At 43.0% G+C, this 9961-nt stretch overlaps 1 long non-coding RNA gene across 1 annotated transcript; it reads left to right on the top strand.

The window, feature by feature from the left end:
• Positions 1–207: 207 nt before the first annotated feature.
• On the top strand, positions 208–6432 carry LOC115551820 (uncharacterized). Its single transcript, XR_003978241.1, has 2 exons — positions 208–308; positions 6264–6432. It is a non-coding gene; the product is annotated as an uncharacterized LOC115551820 (long non-coding RNA).
• Positions 6433–9961: the final 3529 nt, after the last annotated feature.

The following is a 9961-nucleotide window of genomic DNA, read 5'->3' as shown; positions in this document are numbered from 1 at the left end:
CTGATCCGGGTGTATCAGTTTTGTTATTACTTTTTGGATTATTTTTGTTAAAATAGTAAAAAAGTATCTTTTGATCGTTACATAGAAGACTTATCGGCCTATATCCTTCACATTTAGCAGGGTCCTACCCTTCTTTATGAATGCCAGAGATTATGGCTTCGGCCCATGACTTAGGGGGGTCTCCTTTCAATAGGGCATAGTGTGACGCCCTGCCCCTCTCTCTGCCTATTGGTTGTGGGTGGAGATTGGGAAAGGGCGTCAGGCCAATTGGCCACACCTGTGGGGGTATAGGGATCCAGAGATTTAAGGTAACAGTTGCTTTTTTCTTCCCAGTGGGCTAAAGTGCATAAATACCCCCCATCAGTAGCGGCACGAAGACTAGGGATGGAGTTAAGGTAGTTATGGGGTCGCTAATGTCTTAGTTAGTCAGGGCTGGGGAGGTTCCATTTTGGTTTGGCTGTCCCAGACTTTGTTAGTGGTTCCAGCTGATATTGTTTTTGTTTTTTTCTTTCTCCTATTCTATTTTGTGAGTGTAGGTAGTCCAGGTATGGCATCTACAGTGGATAAATTTGTTGACTCACCGTCAGTAGCATTACTGGATCAGTGTACTAAAGACCAGTTACTGCTAATTGCTGAGAAATATGAGATTGAGATATTGGATAAAAAGTTAAAGGAGTCTGTTAAGGGAAGTTTGATGGCAGGGCTGCTGGAACAGAGAATGATTCAACCCGTTGGGGGGACTCAGTCTTTGGCGTCTGCAGGTACTGTTTTGAGTTTTGAACAGCAAAAGGAACTTTTGTTGTTAAAGCAAACTCATGAATTACAGCTACAAGTACAACTTCAGAATATAAAACAGCAAAATGACTTGGCTTTGGAAGAGATGAAGCAAAAAACTGAGTTGGTTAGGTTAGAGCTACAGAATAAAAAGCTGAACTTAATTCAACAGGGTATATTGCCAGGTTCAGCGGATAGTGACAACCCTGTGTTTCAGTCTGGTGCACCAGTGGCATCTTTTGATATATTCAATAACTTGCGCTTGCTTCCGAAATTCAATGAAAAAGACCCTGATTCATTCTTTTCATTATTTGAGCGAATAGCGGAGTCTAGGAAATGGCCGGAGGGTGATCAGGCGTTAATGTTACAATGCGTCCTGACCGGTAGAGCCCAGGAGGCGTACTCAACTTTGAGTGCTGCTGATTGTAAAGTGTACAAGCGAGTTAAGTCTGCGGTGCTTAAAGCATATGAGTTGGTGCCTGAGGCGTACCGGCAGCGGTTCTGTGGTTGTAAAAGAGGAGATAAACAGTCTCATGTGGAGTTTGTGTGAGATCTGACTGCCCATTTTGGTCGTTGGTGTGCAGCGTCTGAGGTGGACACGTTTGAGAAACTGTGCGACCTGGTAATATTAGAACAGTTTAAAAACTCGGTACCTAAAAATGTGGCTACTTACCTTACAGAGAATAAAGTAGGTACTCCTGGTCAGGCGGCCGTGTTGGCCGATGAGTACGTGTTGATTCATAAAAGCAATTTCAATGCGTTAAGTTCAGATAATGTGCGCAGGGAGAGTTATGGTCATCAAAAAGGTGCATCAGACTCTTATGCTAAGAGTGAGCATGGCATGCGAGAAAGGCAGGCAGAAGGTAGAACGTGTAATTACTGCAAAGGCAGTGGGCATTGGAAGAGTGAGTGTCCAGTCCTCAAATCAAAAAATAAATTCTCCGGTACGCAAGTAAGACCAGCGGCTTTGGCCAGTTCACTCAGCCCAGCAGTAGTGGTTGAGGAGCAGGTTGAAGCCAGGCAGCAGAAGAGAATGGAGGATTTTGGACCATTCATTTCTGAGGGTTTGGTCTCTTTGCCGGGTAGTGTTGAACAGGTGCCAGTAAAGATACTGCGGGATACCGGCTCATTGGACTCATTTGTGTGCAAGTCTGTTTTACCCTTCTCGTCGAAGACTGACACAGGAGACTTTGTGCTGGTCAGAGGAATGGGGATGGTGGTGTTCCATGCACCTGTGCATAGGCTGTGTCTTGACTCAGGTTTGGTGAAGGGAGATGTTGAGATGGGTGTGCGCACTGAGTTGCCGGTGGATGGGGTGGACATCATTCTGGGGAACGGTCTTGCTGGGGTGCAGGTGTGGGCTGATGGTCCTTCTCCCAATATAGTCACTAAAAGTGTGCCTGGTCAAGGACGACCAGACAGTGTATCAGATGTTGCCGTTGTGTATCCGGTCTGTGCTGTGACGCGTGCCATGACCACTGCGTGTGACGCACACCAAGAAGAAGTCTTGCTACCAAGAAGTCAGAGTTGGAACCTGCTGAAGTTTGTGTGACTTTGCCTGATCAGTATGTCACGATCTGAGTTGGTTGCAGAGCAGGAAAATGATGATAGTTTAAAAGAACTGTTTGACAAAGTACTTTCGCTTGGTAAGATACTTAGTTCTGCTCAAGGCTATTTTATTCAGGGAGGCTTATTGTTTAGGAAATGGGTGCCTCATGGAGAAGCTTTTGTTGGGGAACCTGTTTTTTAGTTTGTAGTGCCGAGAAGGTTTCGGGACTTGATGTTGCAAACTTGTCATGATAATGTAGCTGGGCATCCAGGGGTAAAGAAAACATATGACCGGGTGTTGCGGTACTGTTTTTGGCCCCGCCTGAAGCGTGATGTCTCAGCATATGTCAAAACGTGTCATACATGTCAGTTAACCGGCAAGCCAAACCAGTCAATCAGACCGGCTCCACTTTGTCCAATTCCTGTGGTTGAGCAGCCATTTGCACATTTGATTATTGACTGTGTCGGGCCGTTGCCTTGTTCAAAACTAGGTCATAATTATTTGCTGACTGTCATGTGCTAGGTAACCAGGTATCCAGCGGCGTATCCACTCCGAAATATATCTACTAAATCGGTGGTGAAGGCTTTGACACAGTTCATTTCGATGTTTGGGATTCCAAAAATTATTCAGAGCGATCAAGGCTCGAATTTTACATCCGGTATGTTTGCCGAAATACTGCAGCAGCTTCACATTAAGCATAATAAAGTTTCGGCTTATCATGCGCAATCACAGGGCGCCCTAGAGCGTTTTCATCAAACGCTGAAGTCTTTACTGCGCTCTTATTGTACAGAGCTGGGGTGTGACTGGGAGGAGGGGGTGCCGTGGCTCCTGTTGGCAGCCAGAGAAGTGGTTCAGGAGAGCACAGGTTTTAGCCCCAATGATTTGGTGTTTGGTCACAAGGTACGAGGTCCCATGGCTGTGTTGGGAGATAGCTGGGAAATAACAAATCCTCCCCAAAATTTGCTTGACTATGACAATGGCTTCAGGCATAGGTTGGTTTTGGCGGTTGAAAATGCAAAAGAAAAATTGGTAAAGTCACAGCACAAAATGAAAGCTCTGTATGACAGGCGTGCAGAGCCTAAGCGGTTTCAGGCTGGTGACCAAGTTTTGTTTCTGCAACCTATTGTGACTTCTCCCTTTGAGGCAAAATTCTCCGGTCCGTACACTGTAGTACGGCAGGCTTCAGATTTGAATTATATCATTGCCACTCCAAACTCTGTGTCATGTGAATTTGTTAAAACCTTTTTACGGACGTCAGACAGTGGGGAAAGGGGAAAGTGGGAGTGGTATGGTTAATGCTTCTTTTTGTACATCTGCAGTTCTGAGCTCATCTCCGGCAGTCAGCATGGAGGAGAGTTCGACCACTGATGTGGTTTTGCAAGGGCGATTGAAAAATTCAGAGTCACTGAAAAATTTGGATTACATGTTGGCAAATTTGGATGATAAAAAACGTGCTGAGTTGGGTACCCTTATTAAAAGCTATCCTGTTCTGTTTTCGGATGTACCTTCTCGCACACGATGTGGATATTGGTGATGCAGCACCTATAAAGCAGCGTTTTTATCGGGTTTCATCAGATAAGCGCAAGCTTTTAGACAAAGAAGTTCAGTATATGTTGGACAAAATCTGTCCAATGTTGGACAGAATTTTTCATCAGTTGTAGAGCCTCTGACTGCACTTTTGAAAAAAGAGGCACACTTTGTGTGGTCAGATAGATGTAGACTGGCATTTGAAAAGGTCAAGGCACTTTTGTGTGCAGCACCTGTGTTGGATGCCCCCCGGCTGAATGAGGTTTTTTTACCTGCAGGTGGATGCATCTAACGTGGGGGCAGGAGCTGTACTTATGCAGGCAGGAGACCACGGGGTTGAAAAAAAAGCCTGTGGCCTTCTTCTCTAGGAAGTTTAATAAGTACCAGCTCAATTACTCGGTGATCGAGAAGGAGGCACTAGCATTGATATGGGCATTGCAGCATTTTGATGTTTATTTGGGATCTGGTCTAACTCCGTTGGTTGTTTATACCGATCACAACCCACTGACTTTCCTGCGGTCACTTCAAAATCCAAATCAGCGGCTGATGCGGTGGGCATTGTTTTTACAGCCGTACCATCTGGATATTCGTCATATAAAAGGATCAGAAAATGTGATAGCGGATGCCCTTTCTCGGTTGCCTTAAAGTTGGGTGGTGTTCTCACTCAGTGTTTCCCCCACGTTCACACAGCAGCGGCGCGCCGCCGCTGCTGAATTTTCTCCGCCGCTGCAATAAAAATCCTTCTCTTAATTTTTTTTTTTTTTTTTTACGTAGCTCCTTTTAGAAAATGTACAGCGCTTAACGTCAATTGCGCAGCACGCGGCACATCGTCACGTAACCAACATCAAAGAAGAAAATACACAGCGAGCGTGGCAGTTGTTGGCAGTAGGCTACCCTACACGGTTGAAAAGTTACATTGATTCTAGCAGTAGCGAGTGAAGCGGAAGATCGAAGAAAGAAGGAAAGAGAGAGACAGACAGAGAGAGAGAGAGACAGACAGAGAGAGAGGGAGAGAAAGTAAGTTGCTAAAATGTGTCGCTACATGACCACCAGTGTTAAAAACCCTCTGAGCCCAATAATTTTATTGCATCTATAAACCGCAACCTCCGTGCCTTTTTCCTCTAGTATTGTGTGTGTGTGTGTGTGTGTGTGTGTGTGTGTGTGTGTGTGTGTGTAGGCCTATGTGTGTGTGTGTGCGTGTTGTCGCTCTTTTTGGGATCACTCATAGCCTTTACAGGAGCTTATATCCAGTCAGGAATTTATAGCCTAGGTATTTTCGGGAACTTTAAAAAATGAATCCATACTTTTAGATCCGATGTTGTTCTTTATTGCCATATAAAATCCGTTTTCATCGCGTATTTTAGTTAGGGATTTATGCTAATCGCCTGTAAGCATGTGGTCATTAGCATAAATGCAGGGAAAAAACCTAAGGACTTCTTAAAAGATCATGAATAGTTTCTATTATGTATAACATATATTTATTTTATAATTTTCTCATCACTTTTTGACTCCCAAGACTAAGAAGAAGTGTTTTAAGCAATAACAAGCTTATCATCGCTATCTTGTCCTCTTCCCCTGACTCTCACTGTCTCACAAAGGAGCTGAGCTCACCTGAGGTCTATTTGTAGTGCTAAGGCTCACACTGATTGGTATTCAATTAGCTAAATTTTTTATTTTTCATGTGTGTGAGTCTGTGTTCTTTTCAAATTTTAGTTAGGTTTATAATTTAAAAATATGTGTTTTGCCCATTGTTGCAGGAGATTTCATTTTTTTTTTTCTAACCCTAACCCTAACCCTTATGTAAAAAACAGTTATGCTTTGGGCATAGCAACCATGTTTAGTGTTTAAGCATTAGGCAAACATCTGTAAATAAATTGTGCGAATTATATTTGCGTTGTGGCATTTTTTGTTTCAATATCACTATACAAAAATATAAAAATCTGTAAATGAAGACACAAAAGGCAAAGTTACAACACCAATAATCCCATCTACAGTAATACAGAACTGTTTGAATAGGATTTAAGTGCATATTCTCCTCTCAAAGTGCACCAGATTCATGCATTCCAATGTAAAGGGTACAAAAAATTTACGGCCGGGGGGGCATGCGCCCGGACCCCCCTAGAGGGTTCGGGGACCACACCACCGCTGCTGAAAAAAATCCTGCGGGAAACACTGTCACTGATTTGTCTATTCTGTTCTTTTCCAGGTCTACCTTCTCACTACTCTTAATGTGCTCCTAGGAACCAGGTTGCTGAGTGGAGGACGGGGGCAGATGGGGAGGAGTGGGGGGGATAATGTGGTGGGGGTGTGACGCCCTGCCCCGCTCTCTGCCTATTGGTTGTGGGTGGAGATTGGGAAAGGGCGTCAGGCCAATTGGCCACACCTGTGGGGGCCTAGGGATCCAGAGATTAAGGGCTGGGTAGCCATGTGTTCAGTCTCTCTTTGCTGCTTCTAGGCTGAGCTTTGGGCTCCGTCTTCCACCCGCCATGTGGTCTTAAGTATAATCTCTTTTGTTTAAGTATAATTATTTATGTTTACTTTAACCAGTAAAAACGAGTTACTAATAAATTAGTTTTTCTTTATTTCATGTGTGGACTCCCTTTATTTTGCCACTACCTGACCCGGTGTGTGACAATAGTTAAATACTTTTGCAAGAGTCGGGGTGAGCTCTTCCTTAAAACATTTATAGAATTCTCCCGGAATCCCATCAGTCCCTGGGGACTTATTGTTCTTCAGTTTTAAAATAACTTCCTTTATTTCCTGCTCTGTTATATGTGATGACATATTTTCTGCTTCTTCTTTGGAGAGGGAGGGTAGATCTAACTCAGAGAAAAATAATTGTATCTTGTCTTCCTTTTCTGTAATTTCAGGGGAGTCATATAGATTTTCATAAAAGGCTGCAAAGGCTGCTGCTATTTCGCTTGGCCGTGAAACTGTCTTGTTTTTAGCTGGGTGAAAAACTTTAGAAACGACTCGACTTGCCTGCTCCTTACGTAACTGGAATGCTAGGAGGCGACCGGCTCTATTTCCATTCTCATAATATTTTTGTTTCGAAAATCGTAGGGCCCCCTCCGCTTTATATGTCAAGAGCTCCTCTAGTTTGTATCTCTTTTGTTTTAGTTCAGCCAAAAGATCCTGTTTTTAATTATTATTTTTATTTTACTTTCCAGATCCACTTGTTCTTTTAGCCTGCTTTTTTTTAATTCTACTGGATATTTCTATCATTTCCCCCCTTATTGTGTCTTTAGCACTATCCCATAGGACAGACTGTGAAACATCCCCGTTATCATTAATATTAAAGTACTCATTTATACATTCTTTAATTTCCTTAGTCACTGCAGGGTTATTCAGTAAAGAAATATTTGTTCTCCAGTATTTAAAACATTTTTCTTCCTAAATTTAGGGTAAGGGTTATAGGTGAGTGATCGCTGATTGTTATTGAGTCTATCTTGCAATCCACTACTTGATACATGCATTGTTTAGGGACAAAGAACATGTCTATACGTGAATAGCTCCCGTGGACATTTGAGAAAAAACTATGGCCTTTGCCCTTTGGATTTCTATTTCTCTAAGGATCTCCCAAACCCAGCTCTCCTATCACGGTGTTCAGTATTCTTGATTTTTTTGACTGGTTGCGTTCCATCGGCAGCCTATCGATCTTCCCATCCAGTACGCAGTTGAAGTCTCCCCCAACAATTATCATGCCTTTGGCATTGCTTGCAATTATGTTTGCAATATCACAAAAGAAGGAAGAATCACCTTCCGTTGGAGCATAAATATTCACAAATGATACTTCTTTACCGCTTATTGTGACATATCTCCCTAAATTGTCTTGAATCACTTTTTCTGCAGAAAAGACAACACCTCTGTTGAATAAAATTGCCACCCCTCCCCTTTACCGTAGGATGTACTGAAGACCTGGCCTACCCACCCTCTACCAAGTTTTTGTGTTCAGTTTCTAACAAGTGGGTCTCCTGTAACATAGCTACTCCGCATCCAAGCTGCCTTAGTTGTTCGAGTATTTTTTTTTGTCTTTATTGGGTGATTTAGCCCATGAACATTATAGCTTATTAGCTTCAGATTAGTCATTATCTAATATATTGTAGAGTTTGCTTTAAACATCAGTCTTTGATTTTTTGTCGTTGTTTGGCCTGCGTATTACCATTACATCTCAGAAAGAAAAAGAAGGTATGCGTTGCTGTGATATTGATCAATATATAAGAAAACATTTGCAAAAAAAAAGAACATTTGAACTTTACAAACGAAAAAAGGATACTTCCAACCTAAGTAACCAAGCTGAGCCCCCTGTATCAGATTGAGTGCCAGCTCCTTGTGTGAAGGCGAAGCGATGTGACTAACTCACTCCTTGGTAAGCCCACAACTTGTGGATGCAACTATAGTGTTGCCTCAGGGAACACTATATCCCCTCAGGGAATACTAACAGTTACAAAAAGTGATTGAAAGTTATAACCCTCAACTCAGCGAAAACCCTCTTGTAGATATAATCTTCAAATAAAAATAAAACACAAAACCAGCCTCATTATGTATTGTAATACATGGCATAAATTAGCTCATTTAAATCGTCACTCCATAAATAATAGAATAATTCCTTGTCAAATCAATAGTGACATAAACTTTCTGTTATAATTTCTATTTTGATATTCAAACCTTTAGTTGTTTCACACCTGACTACAGTCCCTCTCTTGTGGTGCTGAGGAAAGCGCACAGATCCTCTTCTGTTAGTCCGTGCTGCCCCCTGCTAGCTCCTTTGTTAATAGTTGACCACCGGTCTTCCAGCAGCTCCTTGTTAAGCTTTTCTCTGACATCGGCTCTGACGGCGATCCCCATCTTTTCCAAAGTAGGCGCTGCTTCGGTCAGTGTCCTGAAAGCCTTGACTCCGTCGTCCAAAAATATCTTGATCTGCGCTGGGAAGGGAGACTTGGCATTGATGTTTTTCTCCCGCAGTTGCTTGATCACGTGCCGCACCTCCTTGCGCTGTCTCTGTATTTCTGGAGAGTAGTCTTGGTCAAAATAGACTCTGTCCCCCGCATATGTTATCTGCCCTTGTTTCCAAGCTTGCTGGAACATCACATATTTTGTGTAATAGTCCAAGAATCTGACTATGATAGATCGTGGCGGGGCTTGCGCTGCCCTCGGTTTCTCTGCCAGGGACCTGTGTGCTCTCTCTATGCGGATATTTATGTCTTCTGGTAGTTTCAGTGAGTCTGCTAGGAACTCAGTCACGAACCTTATCATCTCGTTCTTTTCTTCTCCCTCCGCAACTCTGTAGATCCGCAGATTTTTGCGCCTCGCCCGATTTCCCAAGTCTAGGCATTTCTCTGTCCACTTAGCTTCTCTGTGTAAAAGGGTACCGGACGGCCCACTCGTGGCGCATTCCTCTATCTTCAGTTGAGCTAATTCTCTCCTCCATTTCTTTTGAATTCCCCTCGAGCGTTTCAATGCGGGTATTTAGTATCTTCGGAGGCTTCTTTATGTTCTTTTCTCAGCGTACGGAGCTCAGAGAGAATTAGGGATCCTTCTCGATCCGAGTCACCGCCATCTTGGGTGAGTTGATGGAGAAGTTTTTCCGTCTGTCTTTGTTTGTCGCTCCTACCCTTAACTCCACGTTCGCTTGGTTTTTGTTGACTCATTTTGTTAAATTAGTGGTTAAAGCTCTTAAATTTGTGTCTGCCTCTATTTTTTCTGTATATATGGCTGGTTTTCAGAGGGTTTCTCGACGAGCGAGTCAGCTACACAGCCACTGCTCTCATTGCGTCACCGGAAGTCCTCGGTTTTAATTTTTAACACCACGTGACCACCAAACGGTTTGCCGGAAAATCGAATCAATCAAAAAAATTCAAAAATACAAAAAGGAGCCGGCTGGGTGTTCATGTGATCAGCGATAGTGTAGGCCTATTACAGAACAGTTAGTGGCGTTCAGAGTGCAGAATCTTGGTCTACTGTAGATAAAATCACACAACACGACATACACATTACTTATTTTTATTAACAATATTTATTAATTCAAGCTATTTGGCTGCTCCAACTCAAGTCAGCCCAGCCAGGCGATAGTTAAGTTTCGGTTTTCAAAACTTAAGTGTCGGTTTGCGG

The sequence above is a fragment of the Gadus morhua genome, chromosome 10 (assembly GCF_902167405.1).
Source record: "Gadus morhua chromosome 10, gadMor3.0, whole genome shotgun sequence".
In the NCBI taxonomy this organism is placed as follows: domain Eukaryota; kingdom Metazoa; phylum Chordata; class Actinopteri; order Gadiformes; family Gadidae; genus Gadus; species Gadus morhua.
The sequence above is the reverse complement of the archived record's forward strand: the minus strand, read 5'-3'. Positions and strand labels throughout refer to the sequence as shown.